Source organism: Diceros bicornis, chromosome 2 (genome assembly GCF_020826845.1).
Source record: "Diceros bicornis minor isolate mBicDic1 chromosome 2, mDicBic1.mat.cur, whole genome shotgun sequence".
Classification (NCBI taxonomy): Eukaryota; Metazoa; Chordata; class Mammalia; order Perissodactyla; family Rhinocerotidae; genus Diceros; species Diceros bicornis.
Genome location: NC_080741.1, coordinates 72,050,854 through 72,064,596, shown reverse-complemented (window position 1 = coordinate 72,064,596; position 13,743 = coordinate 72,050,854). Strand labels below are relative to the sequence as shown.

The 13,743-nt window shown below is 41.0% G+C and overlaps 1 long non-coding RNA gene across 12 annotated transcripts in view; it reads right to left on the bottom strand.

Moving 5' to 3' along the window:
- The window catches only part of LOC131418712 (uncharacterized), a 227,384-nt gene that overhangs the window by 97,293 nt on the left and 116,348 nt on the right, over positions 1–13,743 (bottom strand). For 6 of the 12 annotated variants that reach the window (XR_009222986.1, XR_009222987.1, XR_009222971.1 and 3 more), the window contains exons 2-3: positions 10,623–10,729; positions 6,593–9,256 (exon numbers count right to left, since the gene is read on the bottom strand). This is a non-coding gene — a long non-coding RNA (uncharacterized LOC131418712). The remainder of the gene's footprint in view (positions 1–6,592; positions 9,257–10,622; positions 10,730–13,743) is intronic. The other 6 variants (XR_009222985.1, XR_009222977.1, XR_009222978.1 and 3 more) reach the window with 6 other exon arrangements.

Here is a 13,743-nt window from a genome sequence, read left to right as displayed (position 1 = left end):
ATATTTTCCAAAACCTCTCCTAGTGGTTCTGAACAAATTGCACATTAAGGAAAAATAGAAACATAACCGTAATGGCTAACGTGTATGGAGCAGTTGCTGAGCACTTTACACCATGATCCTATGAGCCAGGCATTGTGGTTATCTTGCTTTCATAGCTAAGGAAATTGAGGCCCAGAAATGTTGAGAAACTTGCCTGAGGGCATTCACACAGTAAGTGGGGAGCTGGGGTCCCAACCCAGCCAGTCCCTCTCTGGAGCCCCTGCTCCTCATCACTGCACTAGGCTATTCCTGGGAATCACTGAGTTTGATAATGTAAATGATCTTTCACAACTTCAATTTTGCCCAGTGACTTTTTACAGCTTTTGAATTGATTTCTAATAGCTCTATTTTTTTGGTGATGTCTTAAACAACTTCTAGGCACAAAGGGAGAATTCTTTTACCATTAAGAAAGTGGTTCTTTGCAAATGTTGTTCCTCTTCCTGGAATATCTCTTTCCCTCCGTTCTTAGCCAGCATTGCTCTTGTCCTTCAAGACCCCACACAGATTCCATTCCATCCAGGAAATGTTAATGAAACTCTATCACTATTAATTAGTATGCATGAGTGCTTCATGGGGGGTATATTACATTACCAATCAATGACAATGTATATGTCCCTGGCCTTTCAGAGCCTGAGCTAAAATCATAGACCCTGACTAGCCTCTCCTTTGGCTTTTTGCTAAGGAAATACAGACAACGGAGCTGAGGCATAGATAGAGTTTTCTAGGGGGTGAGGCCAATCCTCACAGCTGTGTGTTTTGGCCCTCATTTCAGAGTCTGGTCCTCAACTTCCTCAAGCTCTTCCTAGATGGTTTCCTCACCATCTAGATTTTGGGTCTGTGTTCTCGGGTTATCATCTGCAACTAAGACACACGCACTCGTGTCATCTAATCAGGCAACAGCCTTTTCATTAGTTCCCTCCACTCAAAGAATATCATACAGTATCTTCAAAATCAAAATTCAAACTTCAAACTCAAAACCCATGACCACCATCTTTCCAAACTGACTGTGGCCCTATTTACCCAGATGTCCTAGTCCACACTTAGGCGTCCTCCTTCTGTCCTCCCTCACATCCAATCTAGTCCTATTCCAGTCTAGGCCACTGTGGGGGGAAGAGGGAGAATCTCCCTCTGCCCTTTCCCTTAAGGTTCTTCTGGCTGGCCAAATAATCAACGAGACAGGTTAGCAGGAGAAAATAATACCAAGTTTAATAACATGTATACATGGGAGAAAGCAGGGACACTGCGTTTCTCAACACAATAGCAGAAATTCTCGTCTTAAATATCATTTTCAGCCAATGACAAAGGAGGATTTTGGGGGTGGGGGGAGTCAGTTACAGGAGATTACCACTAAAGCACAGTAAACAAGAGTAAGGTTTATTATGTAGCTCAAGGCCTCACCTTCCACATTGACAAGTCACTAGAAATGAGCTCATCCCCCTCTCTTCTCCAAACAGAGAGGGAGATACCTTTACAAATGGAGATTTCCCTTATAAATGTAAATGATTGTCTGGCAACTCTTCGCAGGGTCATCCAGAGAATGTGGCCAGAGAGACAGAACTTCTGATAAGAGGGGCTTGTTGGTGCCTTTCCTATTGTAACATTTACCCTACGTTATCTTTACAGCCATCATGATAGATCTGTTCCAGGAAGGAGCTACCATGTCAAATTCTTTAGGCAGTTAGTGGGGGAGGTCAAATGTCCCTAGAGAAAACAACCAAGGTAAAGAGATAGATTTCAGGGTGGCCAAATCTTGATCTCCCACACCACCATTATCTCTTACGTCCTAAGTGTCTCCCTGCCTCTGATTCTGCTCCTTTCCAATCCATTCTAAGTAGAGCCATCTGTTTAATACACAAGTTTGATCATGCCACCCTAAAAAGTCAGGAGCTTCCCATTGCCCCAAGAATACAGTCCAAATTCTTTAGCAAGGGAACTCAGGTCATCAAGATATGGACCCTGCCTACTATTCCTGTTTCCCTCAAGGCAAGTCACCCTACAATTTTGCTGAACCCCTGTATTTTTCTATATATTCTCTGGTAGGTGGGCCTTTGCATGAATTTTCCCCCATGTTCCACTCTTCGGTTAACCACTTTCTATTTGCCCTTCACTATCCAACTTCAGTTCATTTCATCCAGGAAGCTTTTGCCGACACTTTTTCTCAACTCTAACTGACAGAGTATGATGCCCCTTTTCTATGGTCCCTGTGCTTCCCACTGTACCCATCATACTTTGTTGTCACCATTGGCTGATTTTACTTTCCACTCTAAGCTCTTTAAGGAAAGGAACTATGCCTTCTTTGATCCTGCTTATACAAGTCAGGAATTGGCAGATGTTTGGCACTCAGTATCTTTACCAAATAAATCAAGATTTTTTGCGTTTAATCAGCCAAGGGTCTTTGGGGTATTTAATATCCAAAATGGCAGCCTGGCTAGAACATTACATGAAACATCCAGAAAGGACAGACATAATTTAGTCTCATGTTTCCAAGAAATGTTTGAAGCCCTGAAACCACTACACCCATCTATTTAGATAAATATCATAAGATGGGAGTAGCATTCTACTTTTAAAACAGAGAACTTCTTTCTTTTCCTTGGATAAAGCACAATGGAATTCATTTCTAATTCTGAAAATAAGAAAAGGAACAAACTTCTTTCCAAGTTAATACCCAAGAACTTTCTGCAGAGGTAGCTTCAGCAGCCATAATTTCACCCAGAGTATATCTGAATCCTTGCGATAACACGTAACTTTACAACAGGTTTGTACTTTCAGGGTAATCTGGGACTCAGCTAAATTTATGATACTGCAATAAAATGATATAGTTTTCAAAGACTAGTTCCTGGGTATGGATTTCAAAGACCACAAACAAAATTTGGATGTTTTTCTCTCTCTACTTCTGTTTACCTTCCCAAATAACTCAGGAAGAATCACTGTAAGATATAATCATCTCTGTCATCTCAGGGACTAGTAAGAGACAGTATACTTTGACATGGCAGAATGGAGGCCCAGATTTAAGGACATTGCAAGTTACATGGGACTAATTCCAGTTCCTTCAGAGGACAAATTTCTTTGGGGTCTGAGTCATAGTGCCTCCCAATCATCTGAATGACCAGCATTTGAATCTCAGTTCACTTAGCAGCATGGGGCCCTCATTAAATGCTGTGTACTCAAAAGGTCAAGAATTCCTCATACTGAAAGAAGGAAAAAAGAGAAACCCCTCCAGCAAAACAACTGAACAACACTGTAAATGTGAGTAAATGAGGAAATGCAGGTAGGCCCTGCTGGAAGCAGATACATGACAGACCAACAAAAGCACGAAGGGAAATTCCCTATCATCCACCATGGTCCAAAAGCAGGTCTTCTGGTTAACCGATGTTTTGATTAATTAGAGATTTATCACCTATTCAGATGTCCAGTTTTCAAAGAAATGTGATAAAATTAAATACACTCAAGGTAATTGACTTTCTCTGGTGATTCAGAGTGCTTCGGGACATGGCAGGAACTCAGAGAAATCCAACAAGCCAAATTATTCCTCTGTTCCTAATTTTTTTTCCACCTGAGATCAGGTTTCTGCAAAAGCTCTGCCACAAGGAGATTTAGAAAGTCAACTATACTGGGCCTCCATGCTGCCATTTACAAAATGAGGGTGAGGGAGGGTCTGGGTCCTCCCAGTTTTAACTCAATAATAATACATTCTCTTGGCTAGAAAGTTGTGTGGACACAGGGAAAACCTAATTACCTAATTATTGGTTTCTGCAACCACAGGTTTTTTTTTTTTTTTTCTGTGTAGACTGCTAAGATCTTTTACTATTGCTGAATTTCTTAATGAAGTTGTTGGAAAATCAGATTTGGAGGACAATTTGTTTTGTGGTTAGATCAATTAATTCAGAGAAAGTCACTTGATACTTTTAAGTGTGTTGAATTTTTCAGGTATTTTCTCAAATGCAGTTCCTTTATCACATCTTTATGGTTTTCTTTAAAATTAATATTCTGGGGGCCGGCCCCGTGGCTTACCGGTTAAGTGTGCGCGCTCCGCTACTGGCGGCCCCGGTTCAGATCCCGGGTGCGCACCGACACACCGCTCCTCCGGCCATGCTGAGGCTGCGTCCCACATACAGCAACTAGAAGGATGTGCAACTATGACATACAACTACCTACTGGGGCTTTGGGGGAAAAAAAGGAGGAGGATTGGCAATAGATGGTAGCTCAGAGCCGGTCTTCCTCAGCAAAAAAAGAGGAGGATTAGCATGGATGTTAGCTCAGGGCTGATCTTCCTCACAAAAAAAAAAATAATAATAAAATAAAATTAATATTCTGATTCTAAAAAATCCAGAGCGGATATAATGGGCAAAAGATATTTCACAAAGTGAAAAAGTACAGTGTCTAAGGAGTATACAAATGGTAAGTTATTTTTATTTTCTTTCCAAGAGGAGGTTGTAATATCCATCAAACACTATTTCAAGCAGGGCAGCACATTTATTATTAGCCACTGAAATGCAATCTTTTTCTAAAATTTTCCATATTAATTGACAGCTCCTATGGATTATTCCCATTTAGGAGGTTGACAGTCATTATGCTTTATTATCTTCCATGTCGACAAATATTATTAGGAACGAGTGAATTAAATATTCAAGGCATTTAATGCATTTATTTACAAATCCCAAGAATGAGTTAATTCATGTTGTTCCATTTGGATTCATGCTTCATCAAGCATTAAAAAGCCTTACACCACATGCCTTTCATGGTTTGACAAGTCTGGCAGTCTGGCTCTGCCCACGTGCATGATAGGTAAATCTGTAAAGACACAAGGTTAGCTAAACAAACTTAGTCATTTACAAATGACTGCACTCATCATTCCAATTGTGCTTTTGCTGAAACATCTTCTCCTTAAAGAACTCCAGAATCCAATGTCCACTCTGGCCAGGATAGCAACAAATTCTCCTACCACGTCAAGTCCAGATGACCCATAAATTTGCCATTCAGTCTGTCTTTTCTCTTCAAATCTGTGGATAATTGCTTTAAAATGAGCCACTAAAAACGGGTCAAAATATAAGGGCGTTAGTCTTTCAAAACAGATAAGTATCTAAATTACTGAACTATCTTTGCCTTGTGGGAATGTTGATGTGTGCAGTATCAATTCATTTTGTATTTCTCAATTTGATTTGTTGAGTGGGTTGGATCCCAGAAGGCAAAAATTCTGTTAGGCACCTGAGATGTTTTTGAAGCAACGTACTAGGGCCAGATTGCATCAAATATAACAGGAGAATACTGAACAATCACTGGTTCTAACTGAATTTCTGGGGAATCCTTTGAACAATCTAGGCCACATGATTGCCCCAAAAAGCAGAGACTAAAGATGACAGTTTAAAAACAGCTAATATTTTGTTAATGGCGGACATCGTAGAGTACTGCAAGGATGATCTGCATTCCATATTAAACAAAAACATCTCAGTGAAGAGGAAAAATCAAAATGAAGACAGTTTACTTGCCAATGGAGATGAGAAACTTTGGGAAATATTTAAGAGGTTCACTAAGATCTATTAGATTAAAGTTGACCATAAAGGCTATGAGAAAAACCTGAAAATATTCAGGCAAAGAAGGAAGGAAAATATAGAGAACCAGTGGGAGAGTTCAGGAAGATAGATTTTTTTTCAGTATTTTTTTTCTAAATACACCATCAGGAAAGCTAGCTGTTATTCTCTGAAACCAAGCTTACAAATGTCCCACTTTGATGTCCTAATGTCTTATCTCCTCATGACACCTAGTAGATGAATTTCTGAAAAGCTCCCTTACAGATCAAACATATAAGGAACATGTGACACCAAAAGGCAGATCTGGAGGGAAATTAAACCTGTAGCCATGGCAACCAGAGTAATCAAGCAGTGCATTTTCTGAGTTAGGAAGAAGAAAGATTCAAAACATTATTAAGGAAGGGAGAGATTCTTTCCTAGTTCACTATGGGGCGAGTGATGATGGAAGAGAATAGGTTTTGATGGATTTGTGTTGGGTGAGAGAGTCAAAAGTAGCATAACAAAGCTAATGTAGGATTTTAGCACATTAGGCAGCCCACATTCAGCCAACTATGTAAGGCACAGAGTCACATTTGCTGTGGTTCTTCAAACAAGAGGAGAATGTTCAAATTGTAAAGCCTCAATGAGACTGAGAAAAGAGCAACTCTTGGCAAAGGGGGTGCTCTGCTGAAACCAGAGGAAAGGTGGGTGCTGGTATTCTTGTAGCCAGTCCTTCAGCACATATACATACCTTAGGTACCTGCAGAATTGGGACAATCTATGCAATCAGGATGATGGCTGCCTAAATGGAAGAATGACCAGAAGATAACCAGCAAACCAAAGAGATCTTTCTAGAAAGAATAGAAGTCCTTTGTGTAAGCATATAGAAGCACAGGATCCTCCCCTGGCATCTTCTTCTAGCCCATCAGAACATGCTTTCCCCCTCCTCATCATCAATTTCCTCTGCAACATGGGACCCTACACACTTGGGACTCTATCAAAGCCAATAGCAGTGGTTTTCAAATATTAGCAAGTATAAGAATTACCTTGGAAGTCTGTTATATATTTAGATCCTTGAGTCTCAATCCCAGTGGTTCTAATTCAGTAGGTCTGAGGTAGAATCCAAGAATCTGCACTTGTAACTACAGGAAATCCTTGGACCTCAATTTGACAAATACTGGCCTAAGGAAACCATTCTTCCTTCTTGGAAAGATGCACTCTTGGAAAACCCAGATGTCAGACAGAATCTATTTCTTCCAGACTTGGAGTAGAGGGAACAAAAGGAGAAAGGCAAATATTTGGTTTCATTAATAAAATGTAGTTAATATATGGAATAAGTGTTAAATTTGAAGTCCTGATATTTGGATCACCTCAAGCTTATCCTGGAAAAACTGGACATCTCCTATAATTAGTTATGGTGATTGTCCTTGAGAGGTCTTGGTCTGATGAAATGGCGGTAGAAATTAATGGGACTTTGGGAATCATACTTGGTCTTAAGAAAGCCCTTTCACATCGCAATTATTTGACTTCTACTTTACTTGCTTTAAGGAAACCTGTGGCTATCTGATCTGTTTCAAGTGGAAAAAAATTAAACAACTTTTAATGGGATTTTTACATCATTAAAACAGAGACAATTAGGTATGCAATGGTTAAATAATAGAAAGTCAATAAGATTTTAATTCACATGTTCATATTTCTAAATACTCTAGGATAGTTGGTTATTTGGCTGAATTTTATAGCAAATATGAATATCTATCTCTCAACTAACTGTTACATCTGGCTTTCCATATAACACAGCTTGGTTTTCTGACTTCTGAAGTCCGCAGAGGAAATAGACAAATGTTTAAGGACACTTTTTAAAATTGAGAGCTTTTTAAATACAGGGGATTATCCCTCTCTCTCTTTGGTGGGTTCATTATAGTTGCCCTATGCTCCAGGCTGTGTTATCATGAGTCTTAGATTCTGAACGCCTAGAAAATTGAAATTGTACCTTTGCCTGGTGTTTTATCTTAAAAGGCTCATAAGAAACACGCCCTAATGATCAAAATACCCCAGACTGATTTCCATTCCACAGCTCTGACCTACATAAGTAAGTTTGCCAGAGGATTTAAAGAGAAATAAATAACAACCATCCACTTCAACCATCAGTGAAATATCTCACTTAGCTGTTTTCTGCTGCTTCCTAGGTCTTTCTTTAAAGACAGTCTGATCTTCCTTGTTCATCTACAAGACAAATTTACTAGCCGTAGAGGAGAGTAGTTGACATTTTCCGAAGTGCATTTATACTTCTTTCTTCACTTACTCTAAAGCACTCTTCTAAGGCAGCTGGAACAGAAAATATTATTCACAGAGGAATCTTAGAGTAAAGTAAATAATATGCTCTGTATAAGCTATTGATGGTAGAACTAGGTCTAGCACCCAGATTGCTTGACTCCAGTTACAGTCCTGCGAGCCCTGGCCAAGTCTCTTATTTTCTCACTTGCCTGTGATCTCTTATGAAAGTTCCTTGTCCCTAAGGCTTATCATTAAGCATTCATTGAGCATCTACTATGGCAGACACTTAATTCAGCCGCATAGGTCGAGATCTCTTCATGTTTTCCACTTCCTCTATCTGAGAGGGCCACAGTCTCCTCATCTGTGCAAAGAAAGGGATGGACTAGATTTTCTCTAAAGGTTTCTTTCTATCTGGGACTGACCCTGCAGTTTGTTTTCAACACATAGCAAGGAGGACAAGTTACTCAGGTCATAATCAAAAAGTTGGCCTAATTGATTCCCATTTTTATTTCCAGAGAAGTTGGAAGACCCAGCATTCTCATCTGTTTCTGGTGGGTTAATCACTTCTGCATTATATGAAACACTGGGTTGCTTAATGATATATCATAATAAAGGGTTGTAATAACCAGAAGGTGCAATCTTATTCTGACCATTTGTCATGCTGCTGGCTTGAAATCATTTATTTCTCTTAGTCACCATATTGCTGTGCAGGTTTGTACTTGTCCTGTTACATAAATCAGTAGTTTAAACGGGAAAGAGATCAGATCCCTATTAATTTCCATTATCCTGTGAGACAACCTCCTACCAAAAAAAAAAACCCAATAAAAAACAGACGTAGTGTCTCTATGTGGTCCTCATCTTTTAAACCATTTCAGAATAAATTGCTCTGACATAATGCAATTCTGATGTCATATCCATTTGTATATAACAAGGAAAGTTAAAATATTTTTCCAATAAATGCTTAAGAATGAAAGCTTTTCTCTTACATATTTGCTGCATCATAGGATCTGGCTTCAGAGGGCCTAGCTTGCACTTCTGAGAAGGTTGATCACTGATGCTGTCAAACATTGTTTACTTTTCAAAGTGCTTTCATGGTTTTCCTCTCAACAGATCCTCACCACGACCCAAGGAGAGAAATAGGATAAGTTACAAATGAGGAAGGTACAGTATTTCCATAGGGCTTTCGTGGACACTCTATGGTCTTAAGTCAGGTCAATGATAGAGATAGAAATCAGACCCAGCACCCCTGGTCCAGGGGCCTTTACCTTTTATGGTGCCCTGATTTTGCCTAAAACAGGCTGGGTGTTAAACCAGGAGCCACAGCAGCTTAGCCTCTAGGCTCTGACTGTCTCTCCATCAGTGGGTCACTCCTACTTCTCCTCTTCCTTGGTGTCATTCCATCATCCAACTAGTTCACACTGGGCCATTGGCAAGATCTGAGTAAGACGTTTAGAGTCTCAAGCAATGTCAAGGTTATCAGACAGACTTCAATCCAACAAATGATAATCCAAATACTAAACCAGAGAAGAGTGTGAGAACATCTAAGACCGTTTTTGGTTTTCCTAGAATGGCTACTTGGATGCTTTCTTTCACCTACTAAAATTTTTCCAAAGAGCATGTTGGAGGGGTCCCCCTGCTTTGTAGATATCCTAAGCATGTGCACATTGGGGTATCAAAATCAGCCACTTGGAAATGAATGGTAAAGAATACACACAGACACACACACACACACACGCACACCATACAACACACATACACACTTCTCCTCATCCTACCCACAACCAATGCCCACAGCAGGGCTTTCTGCCAAACTAGTGCCCTCAGACCCAGTTCCCTGCAGGGGCCTGTTGTGAGGTCTCTGAGGAAAGCTTCCATGAAGAAAGGCACAATAGACAATGTGCTTCCCTGAGCTGTTGATTCTGTTTCCTTCCACCAGGGCTAGAAGCCCAGGTGCTTTCTGAGTCAGAATCATTTAGCTCGTGAATAATCCCGTCACACCCAGTGACACGCTCTGCTAGAATCATTCAAAGTTAATACAAGTATAAGTTTAAGAACTTGATGGAATCCAAACACAGCTTCCTTGCCGGGGATGGTGGCAGCGGCAAAGAGAGGAGTCATGGGGCCAATAACTTGATAATAAATACACTCCTCAAATTGCCGGTGGGAGCGTAAAACTCCCATTGTGTGGATTAACTCAGGAATTGTTCCTTCCATTTGCAAGTGAGTTTTAAAAGGAACAATTTGCATTTCCAACCACAGTTTCTCGAGCAGGAGACAAGATTTAAATTCCATATCAAACTTCATTTTGACAACTGTATATTATCCTGTCCTAACCTTCGATTAGACATTTAGTTATGAATCGATTTCCCTGGCAGTAGTTAATTCCACGCGGTGGAGGGGAGGTAAGGTAATGTATTGACGCATGGTCCCCATTCTCTGCGGCTCTGATTTGCTCATCTAGATATGCAAATCATATGTGTGTTTATGGCGGCAGCCAGCTGTAATGGCCCAGTTATATTTAAATTCAAAGAACAAACTTTAACAAAAATTATTCATGGTTTACTATGGAAGAAAGCCAGGGTGACAGCTAGCCACTTTCTTTGTAAATAAGTAAGATAATAACTGGGCAGCAAATGTAAATGATAGCCGCTGCATATTTTAAGCAGCTATGGTGTCGCTGCTAAAACAATACTTTATTCTAAATTACGTCTCATCTGAGACCAATAATATGAGGAGTAGGTCATTAGCCTCTGTTCCCCTTTGAAAAGAGCTGATTGTGTGGAATTGATTCCAAAGACCCACCTGTAGTTAAAGCTGAGCGCTGCTCTCTGAAGCCTTCAGGATGCTTACGTTGCCAAAAAGAACTGTCCCCACAGGCCTCGTGTTAGCTGCCTCCATGGATTAGGCACCTGTTGACGTGTAAGGTTTTTTACATGTGGGAACAGGGGATGAGCCCATTATGATCTCATTGCATATTGGCCAAGGGCAGGGTTTTGTGAGTTTGGGAAAGAAGGTACGTAGGTTTTGATGCTGCGTGACTCTCACTGTCCACATCTGTCTCCACGCTTGGATCAACTTCACCCCTCCACCTCCTACTCACTCAGCCCTCCACCCCCACAGGTACACCGCTGCAGGCTCAACCCCACCTGGGTTCTGGGGATGAAAGGAGGAATCCTGATCTGAGGACGAAAGGAGGAAAAAGTTGGCCCCAACCTCATCCTCTGAAAGGCAGCACATTCCTCCATTACTCCCTCTCCCTCCTGGAGTGCACCAAGCACTAATAGCGTCGTAAAATGGAAAGAGCCTGGACCCCTGAAAAACCAAGTGGAGAAGCATTTCCACTTAATTGCACTGAAATTTACCTGAGCAAAAAGCAAACCTGTCCTGTGATGATTCACTGAGATGAGGGATTTATTAGTTGCTAACAAACTATAAAATAATCCACCCCTCTTTTCCTGGACCCCCACCAAGCACCATCATTTAGCCAGCATGACATATGTGCTGTCATTTCAAATGCCAATCCTACCCTTTAAAATCTTCCTCAATCATTAGTCTTCCTTTTACTTCTGGCAGCTCTCCACTGCCCATTGAAATGTTGGCTGTCCCTCTACTGTGTGACAGGATCAGTAAGAAATGAAATGAATCAAAGCTCCTGGCTGTGCCCCAGTAAGTCCACTGCAAGTCCAGCCAGTCTTAATTGATGGAGCAACTTACTGAGTCTCTAAATTAAAATATTCGATCCGAGCCACATGACATCCTAGGATCTGCCTGACCTCTCTCTGGAGCTCAGAGGTGGTGACATCAGAATACAGCAGCAGCAGTAAGTGCATGTATTCTGTAATTAAGGTCCTCCCTCACCCTCCAGGGAATGGTGCCAAAGCTTTGACTTGAGACATAGGGCAGAAAAAATGTTAATTGCAACCATGTAGGAGGAGGCACAAGGTTCAAGCTGCTCTGCTCACCTTGCTCAGTCAGATTTCAAGAAGGCATCGTCTGAGGGTTGATGGTTCTATTAGCATTCTGACTGTGCCTTCCAAGCCTGTAATGTTTGCAGAACTCTCTTCCCCAAACACACAGTTAAGAAGAAGAGAAAAAGGTGTTCAGTAGGTGATAGCAATGGGGCTCACAAATGGTGACAACTTATAGGATTAGGGGGTGTTATACATACAGAGTCACTATTATTATGCTTTCTACAGTAAGGCTGGATGGGCTGAATGGTTATTACCTAATTCAGTTGAGCACAGAGCACCAAAAGGCATATGTTCTCTCAAAATATGATCCCTTCAAAAATGTCCATATGAAGATAATTGCTAGGTAATTTGTAAACATTTCAGCTCTTAGTATATCAATAGGTGTTGAGGAATTGGCAGGTACAACCCTGAAAAGGCAAAGGGGAAATAGTTGGTGTAGCTCTGCTGGCCCTGCACCCTTGGGTGAGAATCGAGCCAGGTCTTCTAACAGCAGCCCATTGGCTTTCCCATGTTCCTCCCTGGTGTCACTGTGGTCACACCCTTCCTATCAATAAACTAAGGATGTCAAATATATGGCATCTGAGTAGACATGTCTATCTCTACTATGTCATATCTAGCTAATCAGTCTCAGCGCTGTTTCTCAACCAAGTTCTCCAGACAGTCACTACTCTCTGACACGGTTAATAAAAGAGATGAAACTAATTGTTCACTCAGGTACTAGATGCAGTATTTATTTTTCTGCTAATAACTGTTTGAAGCTAGCCCACTAGCCCCTACTCCCTCCCCAACTCCCCACAGTCTGCTTGGGATATCAGACTGACCTGGGCTCAATCCACCTTCATCATTCACTAGCTATGGGTCCTAGGAGAATTCACCTGACCTTTCTGATCCTCTGTTGTATTATGTATAAAAATGGGAAATAATGAAACCTTCTTCATGATGTGATTGGGAGGATTAAATAAGATAACATGTATAAAAATACCCAGCGTGATGCCTGGGACATCATAGTAGGTACTCGATAAACACGGGTTCATATCATTTTCTTGCATGAAAAGCAATGAGTGACAAAGAGAAATTACTCTCAGTTTTTATTTTTCTTTTACTCCCCCATTGTTTTACATCTATTAAGTAAGAAACATGGACTTCATGACGTATTTCACAGGTAGAAACATGATTAACATTAGTGGGGATAATATGAAGGCATACATGCAAAATGATTTTTCAAAATATTGATTTTTGTTCCCAACTACGTGGGAAGAGGAAGTTGATATGAGCTATAGGGCTTCATACGTTGCTAAAATGATGTAAAAGTTTCTGCATTTTTTCATAGAAATTAAGAGGCTAGGAGATGGAGGCTGGAATCTTTGACATGTCAATTTACATAAGCTATGCTGGGAAAAACCAGGGAGATGAAGAAGATGAGTCTCTTGTTTTCCTACAACAATAACTGGAACTTAGAGCCTGCAGAACTCTGCCTGCAGCCCTGTAGGTGCCGCATAAGTAAAGTAGATTATCAAGTACCGCTTTGAAATGAGAAGAGAAGCAGCAAACCCGCAGGCCTGCTCTCCGAGGACTATAACACAGCAAGATTGAAATCCTTGAGCAACAGATGATGTCAGCAGCCTTCAACCAATGAAAAAATCCCCAGCCTCATAGAGGAGACCAATGAGGTTGGAGTGAACCACCAATGAGGTGGGTTAAGACATGAGAATACCTATTGCCATCAGAAAGGCATGTGAGAGAAGGAGTGCTAGAGGCCGCTTCAGTGGCTCCCATAGCCTTTAAGATAAAGTCCACACTTCTAAGCATAACCCACATGGTCCTCTGGGGCCTGATCCCTCCATTTTCTCTAGTATCATCTCTTACCACTCTCTGCCTCATACAGCATCTCCATGCTGCTTGTAACTCCATGCATACCATGATGTTCCTCTTCCCTGGGCCTTTGCTCATGC